The sequence below is a fragment of the Loxodonta africana genome, chromosome 17 (genome assembly GCF_030014295.1).
Source record: "Loxodonta africana isolate mLoxAfr1 chromosome 17, mLoxAfr1.hap2, whole genome shotgun sequence".
Taxonomy (NCBI): domain Eukaryota; kingdom Metazoa; phylum Chordata; class Mammalia; order Proboscidea; family Elephantidae; genus Loxodonta; species Loxodonta africana.
This window is the reverse complement of record NC_087358.1, coordinates 26,019,589-26,032,653: the sequence shown is the minus strand read 5'-3', so window position 1 is coordinate 26,032,653 and position 13,065 is coordinate 26,019,589. Positions and strand designations below refer to the sequence as shown.

The 13,065-nt window shown below is 37.5% G+C and overlaps 1 pseudogene; it reads right to left on the bottom strand.

Moving 5' to 3' along the window:
• Positions 1–687: 687 nt before the first annotated feature.
• Positions 688–1,899, bottom strand: LOC100660856 (mitochondrial fission regulator 1-like; annotated as a pseudogene).
• Positions 1,900–13,065: the final 11,166 nt, after the last annotated feature.

Sequence of the window (13,065 nt, the reverse complement as noted above, 5' to 3'; positions counted from 1 at the left end):
TGTTTTTAAATCTATTCATGTAATTTCAGTATGTAAAAGGATTAAAAAAGATCTGAATTTCCCTGGTTTCAACCCTTACCCCCTTGGCTTTGTTTTTTTTTTTTTCCCTCATCTCTTTCTTCTTGCCCCCACTCCCCTGCCCCACTTTGTTTTGTTTTATTTGCTACCGTGACAGACCATTAAGATTTGGGAAAACAGCTCCCCAAAAAAGTGTTCTGACAGTTGTTGTGATGCCGCTTCACCAGTGATCCTGACCAAGCAGAATAATTGGAACAGCCTTTCACAGTCCGATCACAAGGTTAGCAGCAGTTACCAGTTGCTGTGGAATCAATTCCAACTCATGGAAACCCCACGTGTGTTAGAGCAGAACTGTGTTCCATAGGGAAACCACAGCTGATTTCTCAAAAGTAGATTACCTGGCTTCTAAAAAGCACATAGTAACATCCACAAATGCCCTTTCTATGTTTTGACATCCTTACAACAGTTTTTAAGACTGATAACCCAAACATGCTGACAATATATTAAAAACATGTCGGAATACACCTATGTTATGAATAGTTCAAGAACTGACCATCTTGTAAAAAGCAATAAACAAAAACTTAGTGCTTAATTCTCTGTTTAGTTTTAAAAGGCTGCTGAACACTAAAGTCAGGTATTTTCTAAATAATATTGATGTGTTTTATCCAGTTTAGCCCTAATAAACCAACAGTGGATCCAGGATAGCCTTTCCCAGTTCATTGTCTTGTTTAGGAACTGGAAACATTTTCAATTAAAGCCTTCATTTTTCCTGTAGACTTCAACATGTGTGGCCCAAACAACACTGTTTCTGAAGTGGTCTCTGACTCAGACTTCGGAATTACTTTTTCAACTTGACTCGGGCTATTGCCTCCACACGGAAAGGCAAATTTCTTTTCCACAGTCTCTGCAATGCAGGAGGAGCCGTGGTTGTGCAGTGGTTAAGAGTGGTTAAGGCCAGCGGTTGGAATCCACCAGCCACTCCTTGGAAACCCGATGGGGCAGCTCTACTCAGACCTATAGAGTCACTTATGAGTCAGAACCCATTGGACAGCAGGGTTTGGTTTGGTTTTGTGCAATGAGGGCAGCAGGGTCAGTAGCATCCACCAGCTAGGGCGCGACATCTTGTTTTGACGTCTTCACTGACTGGAGTTTTACACTACTCATATCTTAATGGATTTCTAGCATATTTGGCATGTCAGGCTTCTTTGGACCGTTTTTAACAAAAATCTTTCCGGCACAGGCCTTTTGTTCTTTGCTCATTAAGATTAATGGAGATCTACTTTGGTGGAACTCTGTTGAAGGGAAGGGAGGAGGGGGTGGTGGAGGCGGTGGTGGAAGTGAAGGGACAGAGGATGGTGCTGAGGTAACAGACGCGATAGAATCTAAGTTACCTGCAGTGAGAGTTTGCTGCTCCTGCAGGGTGATGATTTTGGCGATCTGGGCTTGAAGAGCAAGATCTTTTGCAGTGCTTCCTCATCCACCAGTGGTGCAGTGGAGACTCATCTTGAGGCAGATTTGGTAAGGAAACCTGCCTGCTTGGGGGTTCTCAAAAAAAGGGAGGTCATTCTGAAGAGGTTGCCTCTACCTGCTTTCTCTCCTTAGCCTTGGTGAATACTCTCCTTCTTCTTCAGCTACCCATCCAACATTAGCAAAAGACACCACTGCATCCTCTCCTGGGTGGTTGGGACTTCATTCTGTTTCTTGGCTGGTAAGTTGAAAGTGAACTCTTGGACACCGAATCAGAGATAAATTAGTACAAATTTCCCTTATGATGATACTTTGAGATGAACCACATGGCTTCCCAGACCAAAGTACTGATTGGATGCTTTCTCCAACTTGTTGAAACACCATTCTAACTAGGTGCTTTATCCAGTCCAGCATTTGGATGGCTAAATCTCTCCAAATTTGCATTTCAAGCAGCACATGGTCCATAAGGCAAGGACACGGGGAAGCGTGGTAGCCCGTGCCTTCTTCAGCTACTCAGGCTCACAGCTTGGTTGTCCTCGGTGCAGTGCACCTATCAGCCAATCCCCGACAATACTGTTGGGTTTTGGTACATTTATTGAGTCAATGTGTTTAATGTCTATTTTCTCTAAACTGATTTTTTTTCCTGTTGTTTGAATGTATGGATGAAAATTTGCACATAGTAATCTTTAATTTGTAAAATCTTTTCCATTCTCTACTTACAACGATGATGCCTGATGCACCAACAGCTTGTGTTATGTTGAGCAAGTCACTTAACTTCTCTGAGTTCATATTTGGTTCTTGAGTTAGATAGAACAGTACCATTTCAGCTTTAATATGAACGGAATCATCTGGGCATCCTGTTACAATGCAGATTCTGATTTGCAGGACTAGGAAAGAGCCTGAGAATCTGCATTTCTACCAAGCACACAGGTTATACCAGCATTCCTCTGTGGGCCACTTTTGAGCAGCAATGGTCTGAAAATAAATTTTCCTTGTTAAGCTATGTACACAGGTCAATTGAATTGAGCACTTAGTGTGCAGAAAGCCAGTCCTAGATGCTGACCTCAATCACCCATTCTCCCCAGTCTCTCTCTTCTATTCTCTGGGCAAGTGAATCTTGGCTCAGCAGCTTCACCTTGCTAAATGACACAGATGTCCATTACCTTAGAATACTTTTCCTTCTGTTATACATAAGTCGGTATCATAGCCATTTAGTGCTGCTGTAACAGAAATACCACAAGTGGATGGCTTTAACAAACAGAAGTTTATTCTCTCACTGTCTAATAGGCTAGAAGTCCAAATTCAGGACGTCAGCTCCAGGGAAAGAGTTCTTTCTCTGTCAGCTGTAGAGGAAGGTCCTTGTCATCAATTTTCCCCTGGACTAGACGTTTCTCCACAAAGGAATTGTTTCTAATCTTCCTATAAAGATGAAGTGAGGCCATCAGCTGAGAGTGAGAAGGAGGAGACTTGAGGATAGAGAAGATATAAAGTAGTCCTCTAGGAGAGTATGAACGCATGCTCTGCTCCTGGCACTGCTTTCTTGGTGGTATGAGGCCCTCCTGTCTCTCTGCTCACATATCTTTTTTATATCTCAAAAGAGATTGGCTCAAGACATAATCCAATCTTGTAGATCGAATCTTGCCTCATTAACATAACTGCTGCCTATTCCACCTCATTAACATCGTAGAGGTAGGATCTGTAACACATAGGAAAACCACATCAGATGAAAAATGGTGGACAATCACTCAATACTTAGAATCACGGCCTAGCCAAACTGATACACTTATTTTTGGGGGACGCAATTCAATCTATGACAGGTGGCTATGAGTCAGAGCCCACTGGAAGGCACCTAAAAACAACAACAAAATATCTGTGGCCACATTTTCCAACCAATTCAAAATAATTATTTTAACTGATCAAAGTATTCATTTTTTGTATACCGATGGGATGTTTGTTCTTTCCTTATCTCTCAATAGCAGGTAACATCAAACAGAACATTGAAGACATTCCTTATTCAACCCCATAGCACTAGAGACCATAAGAGACCATAGTTGGATTTTATTTGTTTCTTCCTATATTGATGTTTTCATCACCTTTCTGTCAGTTTTCTGAACTGTGGAGGCTTGTGTATAGCTCTGATGCGGGAAGCTATGGCACCAAAAACAAAGTATTTCAAATACCAGCAAGGTCATCCATGGTAGACAGGTTTCAGGGAGCGTCCAGATTAAGACAGACTAGGAAGAAATGCCTAGTAACGTGGTTCTGAAAATCAGACAATGAGAACACATTTCCTGCCATTAACATCTGTGTTAAAGTTTTTTTTTTTTTTTGCTGATTAGGAGAAAGATTGAATTTCTACTGAACAAAAGAAGATAGTGTGCAACAAAGTAAGGGAATGGCAAAGAAGAAGGCAGTGAGAGAAAAAGGAATTATGTTTCCCAGAGTATGAATCACAACGCAATACTGTCTGATAAAGCTCTGGAAGATGAGCCCCCTAGGTTGGAAGGCACTCCACATACACAGTGGCTGCAGCAATGAACTTGAGCATACCAACAGTTGTGAAGATGACGCAGGACTGGGCAACATTTTGCTTTGTTGTACATGCGGTCACTGTGAGTCGGAGCCAGTTCAATTGCAACTAACAACAATATAGATGCTGAATCTCTTAAGTAATTTCAGGTTTGTAATTTTTTTCTTCAGATGTAAATTGTAAGTTCTTTTGGCAAAGATAATACCTTTGTTTATTTGGTGCTACTTATAGTTTCTTTTTTTTTTTTTATAGCTTCAGAATAATATTTTGTATACAGTGGCACTGTGATATATTTGAATGAATGAGTTTGAAATACTAATGTGATAAACATTTTCCAGTGGCAGTTCTTCCTTACAAGGTACACGAAGAATGACTAGTGATTTTCTTCCAAGTTGGGCGTAATGATGAATAAGTGGTATTGATAGGTCTCCCTAACACAAAATGTTAGAGAAAGAATGAAGCATACTGAATGGTGATTAATTGAATCTGGCAGATGGGTGTATGTACATGTGTCTGTGTGAGAGTTCAAAAACAGGTAGAGTCTAATTATCTACAAGTAACATTTTTGAAATAATTCTTCCTAAATGATATATGCTGCTTAAAGTAATGAAATAAAATATGAAACAGGGGTATCCAAGTTTGTGGACTATCAAAAGAGAGAGAACAGTAAAATAGAGAACATACATAAAAATTGCTTCAAGCAGTAATAGGAAATAAATGAGAAAGAGGGCAGGGAAAGGCAAAGAAGGCGGCAGTGAGAGAAAAAGCAATTATGTTCCCCAGAGTATGTCCTTCATTGAAGGAGACCTTGCTGAAGGTCTCAGTCCCTGATTCATCAGTTTATTCCCTAAAGGCTCCGAGCAAGTTGTTCTCTCTGGGAGGGTCAAAATCTGTCTACAGTGGAGGCCAGTGCAAGTGAGGAGATATGCTTCCACACCTTAATTATTTTTTTTCCTGGATGAGCATCTGTTTTTGTCTTAAAACCAGGAGAGCTAATATCATGGGAAGTAAAAGCTATTTCCTAGTCTGGTCCATTGCCCAACACCACATCCTGAGGTGCTGAGAGGACAAAGAACAGCTCAGAAGGTATAAGTGCCAGCTGCTGTGAGCCTCTTTCTATGATTGTCTTATGATCAAGTGGAGGAAATTGGGGATATAAGAGCTATATGGAGACTTGAACTTCCAAAGCCTCCTTTAGAAAAATCATGGAAACAGAAAAATAGTATATAGTAAGGAATATAATGTAAAAATTGCCTCGTAATGGAAAGGAGAACTAAAACTACTCCATTTTAGTGTGTAAACAGGTTTTGATCTTGGGTATTTACAATGCTTTTCTTCTGTAACACTGGTTCCCACTTTCTTAGTTAATAAGAGCAGTTCTTTTCTTTGTTGTTGTTTTTGTTCATTTGTTTGTTTTTGTTTTCCCCAGCTTATACATAGATTCAGAATCTTGGATTCATCTTTGACACCTACCTCTGACATTTTAATTTTGGATACTTTATCACTCTTCTAACTTTCCTTTGCTATAACCACCTTTTACTACTCTAAACAATTTTGGACACTGTAATCAAATAAATGTCCTTAAAGCAGCATTCCCTAAACTTTCTGATTCAAAATCATTCAATGTCTTTTCCTTGATTTCAAATCATGTTTAAAATGTTATTTTAGTATTCAAGGTCTTTCAAAATTTGGTACCCATCACTCTTCCAACAGTATCTTCTATAATTTGTTTATATAAAATCCACATTTCAGCCAAATTAGAATACTAAATATGGCTTAAAAGGCCCTTCATAGATCCATCTGTCCAGTTGTACCTCATGTGCCCTCTCCTGCATATAAAACTGTTTTCTCTTCCTCTAATGTTTCCAGATGATTCTTGTGTTTTTTGCTTTTCCTCCCTCAGCTGTATCCTTTCCTTCATGTATTTGCATTGAGTCATCTCTCAAAACTTAAAAATATCCTTGGGAGCCTACTCATCTCAGACAAGTAAGATGACCATTTCATCCTTTGGGCCATCCCTTTATTCAGTGCATTTCTCTATCAGCATACTTATCCCCAAGTACCACACAAGTACCAACCCTGCTCGGCTGTTAAGCTCTTTGAAAGCTAAAACATTCTTTTATTTATCTTTGTAAACTTAGAAGTCTTAGCACAGTTCCTGGCACACAGTAAGTTCTCAGAAACTTATGTTGATAAGATGAATATTCCTTATTCCTTGAAAGGCTACTCTGCACCATTATTGAAGCCATTTTTTTCTCCCTTTGACCCCTCACCCCGTTTCTGCCTTCTACAGTTAAGAGAATGCACGAGATTTGAGTTCAGACAGCTATCGGGACCACCACTCTAGTTCCAGCCTGAGTTATACGCTCAGACATCTTATGCTTAAATATACCCTTCACTGCATTTGACACTGTAATTCTTTTTTTTTTTTTTTACATCTCACTTCTAAATAATTTGCTGTTGGCTTTATCAGTAGAGGGACTGCATATTTTAAAATAATTTTTCTTTTTAAATATTAAAAAATATGTACTTTAAAGTGGCATGCAGCTATGTGCCCTTGACAACACTCTTTCCTTAATAGTTGCATAAATTCCTGGGACTCTCACTATTCAGATATTTGTATCTTAAGAAAAATCTCTCTTATACCACTTCAGTTTCCTTCCCTACTGTGGATCCAATTTTGAATCTATACAAATATTTCCTTTTTACATTTTCTCTTTTTAAGATAATCTTTCACTCGCAAACATACTACAGCTCTTATGAAAATCTAAACATGTTATCTTCACTGATTTCTTCCCAGTCATATATTTAGTTGTTTCTGAAAAAATCCACATAACTTGAGCATAACTTTTTTCTTATAGAAGCTACTTGCATTTTTCACACTTATTGTATTTGTTTCATTGGCCCATCTGTTGATAGTTAACATGACCTTCACATGATAGCCAACTAGGAAATTGATACACTCATTGGTCTGTATTTCTCCGATAACGTCTAGGAACTTGTATTTGGATTTGATTCACATTAACACTTCCACATTCCTATAGCACGGTGGAAGTGGAACAATAAATTTTACCTTCAATTCAAAGGTTCCATATTTTGTCTTTCTATTTTTTTTTTTTTTTTAATCTCCTTTAGTGGTTATTCTCCCTTTCTATAAAATCATGCATATCTGGTGTGTTTTACACTTTGTGTATTTTTTTCAAATTCTACTAAATATTTAGCAATAACCATTTGTTAGTTGCTTTCCTCAGTACAGACCGAGACATGAAGTTCAATACCATTCTCTGGCAACTCATCTCCTCCATATTCCTCTTTTCTTTCTTATTCTTCTTGATGGTATATACCAATGTCTGGTGTACTAAATAGCTTACTTATTTTTCTTTATATTTTTTTCGCCATCAGAATGTAAGGGCCATGTAGGCAAGGATATGTGTCTGCTTTTTTTGTTGATTGTTATGTTATGTTCCACAGTCTAGAACAGTGCTTGATGCAAAATTACTCCCTCAGTGAATACTTGTTGAATGAATGAATTCTTCTTTTGTTGCTTCTACTTATCCCTGACCTGGTCTTCTACATGTTGTTGTTGGGTTCTGTTGAGTTGATTTCAACTCATAGCAACCCAGTGTGACAGAGTAGAACTGCCCAATAGGGTTTTCTAGGCTGTAGTTTTCACAGGAACAGAGTGCCAGTCTTTCTTCAGCAGAGCTGTTGGGTGTGTTTGACCTGTCCACCTTTTGATTAGCAGCTGAGGACTTAGAAGCCACCATGACTTCTTGTCTTCTACATAACGAAATGCCTCCCCACCCCTGTTGGCCTTCTCCCATTGACTAATTGAATTTTTTATATTAATTTAGCGTCTATATTTTCCTGCCTTTTTTCTAGTTGTTCTTCCCTCTTTTCCTATGCATACCCCATAGCTTTTTCATTATTTGTCACCAGAAAGAAATTCTAAGAGAAATTTTGTGCAGAGAAGATAATCAGTACTTTTAATTTTGTATCTCCAATCTTCTTCCTATATTCTAAGTCAGGTCTTATACAGAGACAACATCTGATAAGATCCAGTAAATCTAAGAGCTAGAAAGCATATCCATTTTAGAAATGAGCTGATAAAAACCCAGGCACGGAGTAAAGTAGAATAGTGTGGAGGGTGGTGGAACATCAGTTGCTACTCAAGATGTAGAATCACCTTTGGAGTTATGAACACAACAGCCATGTTTCTCTTTATGAACTATCACCCTTTTTACAGTAATAATATATCCGGTTCATAACATGTTTTCCCTTCATCACTGGTAATTTAGGACTGGTTATTTTCAGTTCGAACGTACCGGATAAAATGAGCCCAAGGTGCATACATTAAGTCTATAAAATAGGGTAGAAAGGACAAAAATAATTTTTATAAATGCTCATAAATATTGCAAAATTCAGACTTTTAATATTTGGTGTTTCAACTTGATACAGTAGTAATGTTTGACATATGGTAAGGTGGAATATGAAGTAAGATAGGGAGGTCACAAATATTTAAAAGCTTGTTACACACACAGTCCCTAGTGTTCATAGCATGTCACAGTGCAGGGCGACTTGGGATTGTATCTGGGGACAAGGTAACAACAAGCTTGGATTGTAGGGAACAGCTTGTGTATGGAAACCCTGGTGGTGTAATGGTTAAGCGTTACAGTTGCTAACCAAGAGGTCAGCAGTTCAAATCTGCCAGGCACTCCTTGAAACCCTATGGGGCAGTTCTACTTTGTCCTATAGGGTCACTATGAGTCAGAATCGACTTGACGGCAATGGGTTTGTTTTTTTGCTTATGTATGGCAAGCAGGTCCAGTTAGCTATATTTCCCAGACTTCCTGAGGGTTGGGTGATTTGAAAAATTCTGCAGGCTCCAGGGCATAGGGCCTGTCCCTAGTTTTGGGTACCTGACCCCGGGGTGATTAAGGCAGGTGTTTAATGGCCCAGGAGTGTGAGAATCTGATAAAGATAGTAGTTGGACAGCGGATTTAATTAACGGCTCAAGGAGAGAAACTGATCCACCTCCAGTCGGGGCCTCAAAACTTGGTCAAGACAGCATTTATGAAATCTTAAATTATACTTTGATCCTTTTAAACGACACCATTCAAAGCTGAGAATGGAATGCCTTTACTTAATCCATTCAAAGTTTTTAAATTTCAATTTCCAGTATCCAGTCAAAATGGTTTTCTTGCAAATTACTTACAAGTTAGCCACATAAGATTCAGCAGGATTACACTAAACCTTTGATAGGGATCTATGCTCCAAAAGCATAGCAAAGAGAGGTAGTTAAAGTGAAGCAAATTTGTATGCATTCCCAGAGGTAACTGATCTGCAGGAATGTGAGCATGGGAAATAGAGAATTCCAATGTATTTCTTTGACAATTTCTTGCTATCTCTCTTCATTTAAGCCAGAACTGCATTGGTAAAGATTCCACCATGGCCAGGGAAAAGATGAATGGCATTTAGTTCTCTTTTGTGAGTGTTAAGAGGAAAAAGAAAGGACACGTAAAGCTTTTGTGGGCCCAACTCAAAATCCAGTGTGTCTAACTAGGAAATTGTTCATTCAGATGAAAGCCAAAAAAAGCATCTCAGCCTTAATGCGGCTGAGACAGCAAAATCAATTCTGAACACAACAGCTCTGTTTAGTAATGTTCAAAGGGCAAAAATGGCCTGCACAAATCAATGAATGATATTAAGAACAAGATAAGTAACCTGTGCCACAAGTCCCTTTCATAATTATGCCAGAAAGTATACATTGCTATTTTTGAAGTAAAATAAAAATGAGCATTTTCTTAACCCAATGAAAGAAAATATTATTTTATGGAAAGAGTGCTTCTCCCACGTTGCTGTTGTTGTTAGGTGCCACTGAGTCAATTCCAACTCGTAGTGACCCTGTAAGACAGAGTAGAACTGTCCCATAGGGTTTCCAAGGAGTAGCTGGTGGATTTCAACTGCCAACCTTTTGGTTAACAGCCAACCTTAACCACTATGCCACCAGGGCTCCTCTTCTCCTATAGCAGTTATTTTTAATGTTATAATTATCTTGTGCCTTAGGCCTAATCTTTCTTTAAAAAGGCTAGATGAATTCACTTTCCTTATTAATCGTAGTGGTTAAGGGCTCAGCTGCTAATCAAAAGGTTTGGATCCACCAGCTGCTCTTTGGAAGCCCTATGGGGCAGTACTGCTCTTTCCTTATAGGGTTGCTATGAGTCGGAATCTTGGTTTTTATCCACCTCACTACTGTAAACTATTTTTGTGTGTATTTAAGGAAAGATATTTACCTTTGTTTCTGTTTTTATTGGCTGATATTTTGCTTACTGCTAACTTAAAAAAAAATGTATCAAGCAATATTTAAATGGATTGCTATGATTCCTACTAGGAAGAAAGGATTTTAAGATGACTGATTGCATGAAAGAAACATGCCAGTATTGGGTTCCTTGGACAATGGATGAAAGATTTGTTAGTGATTATCTAACTTCTGTTATTGAAAATGTGTCAGCTTCAAGTACATGTAAAATGGTTGTTACCATTGTACATCGCTTTGTTATCTATGTTTTGATAGATAAGATCTCGATTTAGTAATTATCAATCAGTACAAGCCTTTGAAATATTTTTATCTAACAATCATTTCCTACTAATTTATTCTTACTGAAAATACCATCTTACCTGATTTATGTTTTCATAGCAGCATGATTCCCGTATTCTCTAATATTCTTCACTTGATTTCTCAGCATGGCATTTCAGGTTTCAGCATATGATGACCAATATTGGTTAAATATTTGTCAAATGATGAGTTGATTTATACTGAAGGGAACTTATTTTGATATCCTGCTAATTTCAATAAATGGAAACTTATGTATAGGTTGGACTCTGGAATTTTGTGCCAATAATGAATACCCCAATAACCGATCCAACTGAAATTCATGCTAATACTGTATGCCACGATCATCTGCTTATTTGCACACAAAGTATATAAAAAAAAAAAAAATCTTGCCAGTGACTAATCTAATGCTGTCAGTAAAGTTATCAGCATAATTGGACTACATCTGTGTGGCTCTGAAATACTCATTACTTCATCATTATTATGGTTAAAGGAACTGATCTGATTGCTATCAGTTTGTTGAAGATTCTATGGTCAGATACAATTGCATTGTGTAGCATTGAGCTATTTGTGGCATTGCAGAGCGTAATTTTGCATTAATTTGTTAGGAAATAAATATGAAGAGGACATACAAATTCGTTTTTAAGGTTATATTGCCATCTTCATTTTAAAATAAGTGCTAGTTAGTCTTTTCCCTTTTTACATTTTATTCTCCAGTACAAATTCCTTCAATGCACCATGCTGCTTTTTGTTTTCTGCTTGTGCTCTTATGTCCATTTAGAACAACCTTCTACATCCTCTCCTGGGTAATTACTTCTAAATTCAAAAGTTAACTTACCCAGGAAGGCTTCACAGACTTCACACTTAAGCCTGAACTAACTACTCTGATGTTGTTGCTGTTGGCTGCCATCAAGTCAACCCCCTGACTCATGGTGAACCAACACACAGTGGAACAGAGTGGACCACTACCTGGCCTGGCACTATCCCCATGATTGGTTTCAGATCAGACCATTGGGACCAACAGGATTTTCAGTAATTTATGGATGTATATCTCTAAGCCTTTCTTTCTAGTCTGTCTCAGTCTGAAGCTTCTCTGTAACCTGTTCAGTGTCTGAGCAACACAAACACCTCCTCTGACAGATGAGTAGAGGCTGAAATTGACATCTTTTTGAATCTGCATGTCCCTTGTTCATTCATGTATTTTCATTACAATTTATCTGCTCATGAACCTAGGCTGTTTGATCTACAGAATTTTCCCACACTTTGGATTCTTCTGATTGCAAACTTACAGTGTAGTTCAACAAATTCCTCGTCCTATATTTGTTTCAAATTGGCACCTGAACCCACAGGCTTGGTCAGACTCAGGTTTGATCCCTTTGTCAAGATTTTAGGTAATGGTGCATTTGTTCACCCAGAGGCACATAGTACATGGTTTTTACACTTTTAATTTTTTATGCTAGAAGCCATTGATGCTCAATGCCAAGATCTGTAGATTCATTGAAGTTTGCAAAATGAAAATGTTCTAATTCTTATTCAGTTATTAATTGGAATATTTTGAAAATGTTACCAGTGATATAATTGATACAAGTAAGATAAATGATCTATTCTTTCTTCTATGTCACTTGAACTTTTCCAGAGGTGATAAATATTTTTTCCCATTTTCTTTAAGAGTCAGTACTTTTAGTAAAATATATTTGGATTCTTGGACTCAATTTGGTGAGAAGTGACCTATTAACACTTTTGAGTCTTCTAGTTGGTAAAAATGACTTATCTCTCCATTTGTTTAAGTTTTCTTGATTTCTTTCATCAGCATTTTATAGTTTTCAGCAAATAGAACTCACACAAATTTTGTTAGATTTTTGCAATATTACCAATGATATTATGTTACCAAATAACATGAAATATTTAGATATATTTAGATATATTTCATGTTATTTGGTAACATAATATTGTTGGTAATATTATAAATAATTCTCTTTTTTAAAATTCAATTTCCATTTGTTCATTGCTGTTAGATTGTAATACAATTTATTATAGCATATTGACTTTTAATTGTACAATCTTGGTAAACACATAAATTAGTTCTAAGAGCTTTTTGTAGGTTCTTTGACATTTTCTATGTAAACAATCATCATTTGCAAAAGGAGACAGATTTATTTCTATTTTTCTAACCTAAAGCTTTCGATTTATTTTTCTTGCATCATTGCATCAGTTAGGATCTCCAGTACAATGTAGAACAAGAGTAGTAAAAGCAAACATCCTTGCCTTTGTCCCAATCTTAGGGCAAAGCATTCAGTCTTTTAGTCTTTCACTATTAAGAATGCTGTTAGCTGTTTTTTTGTTTGGTAGATTGTCTTTATCAGGGTAAGGAAATAACTGTCTCATTACTATTATTATGAGAGTCTTTATCATGGTTGGATGTTGGATATTTTAAAAG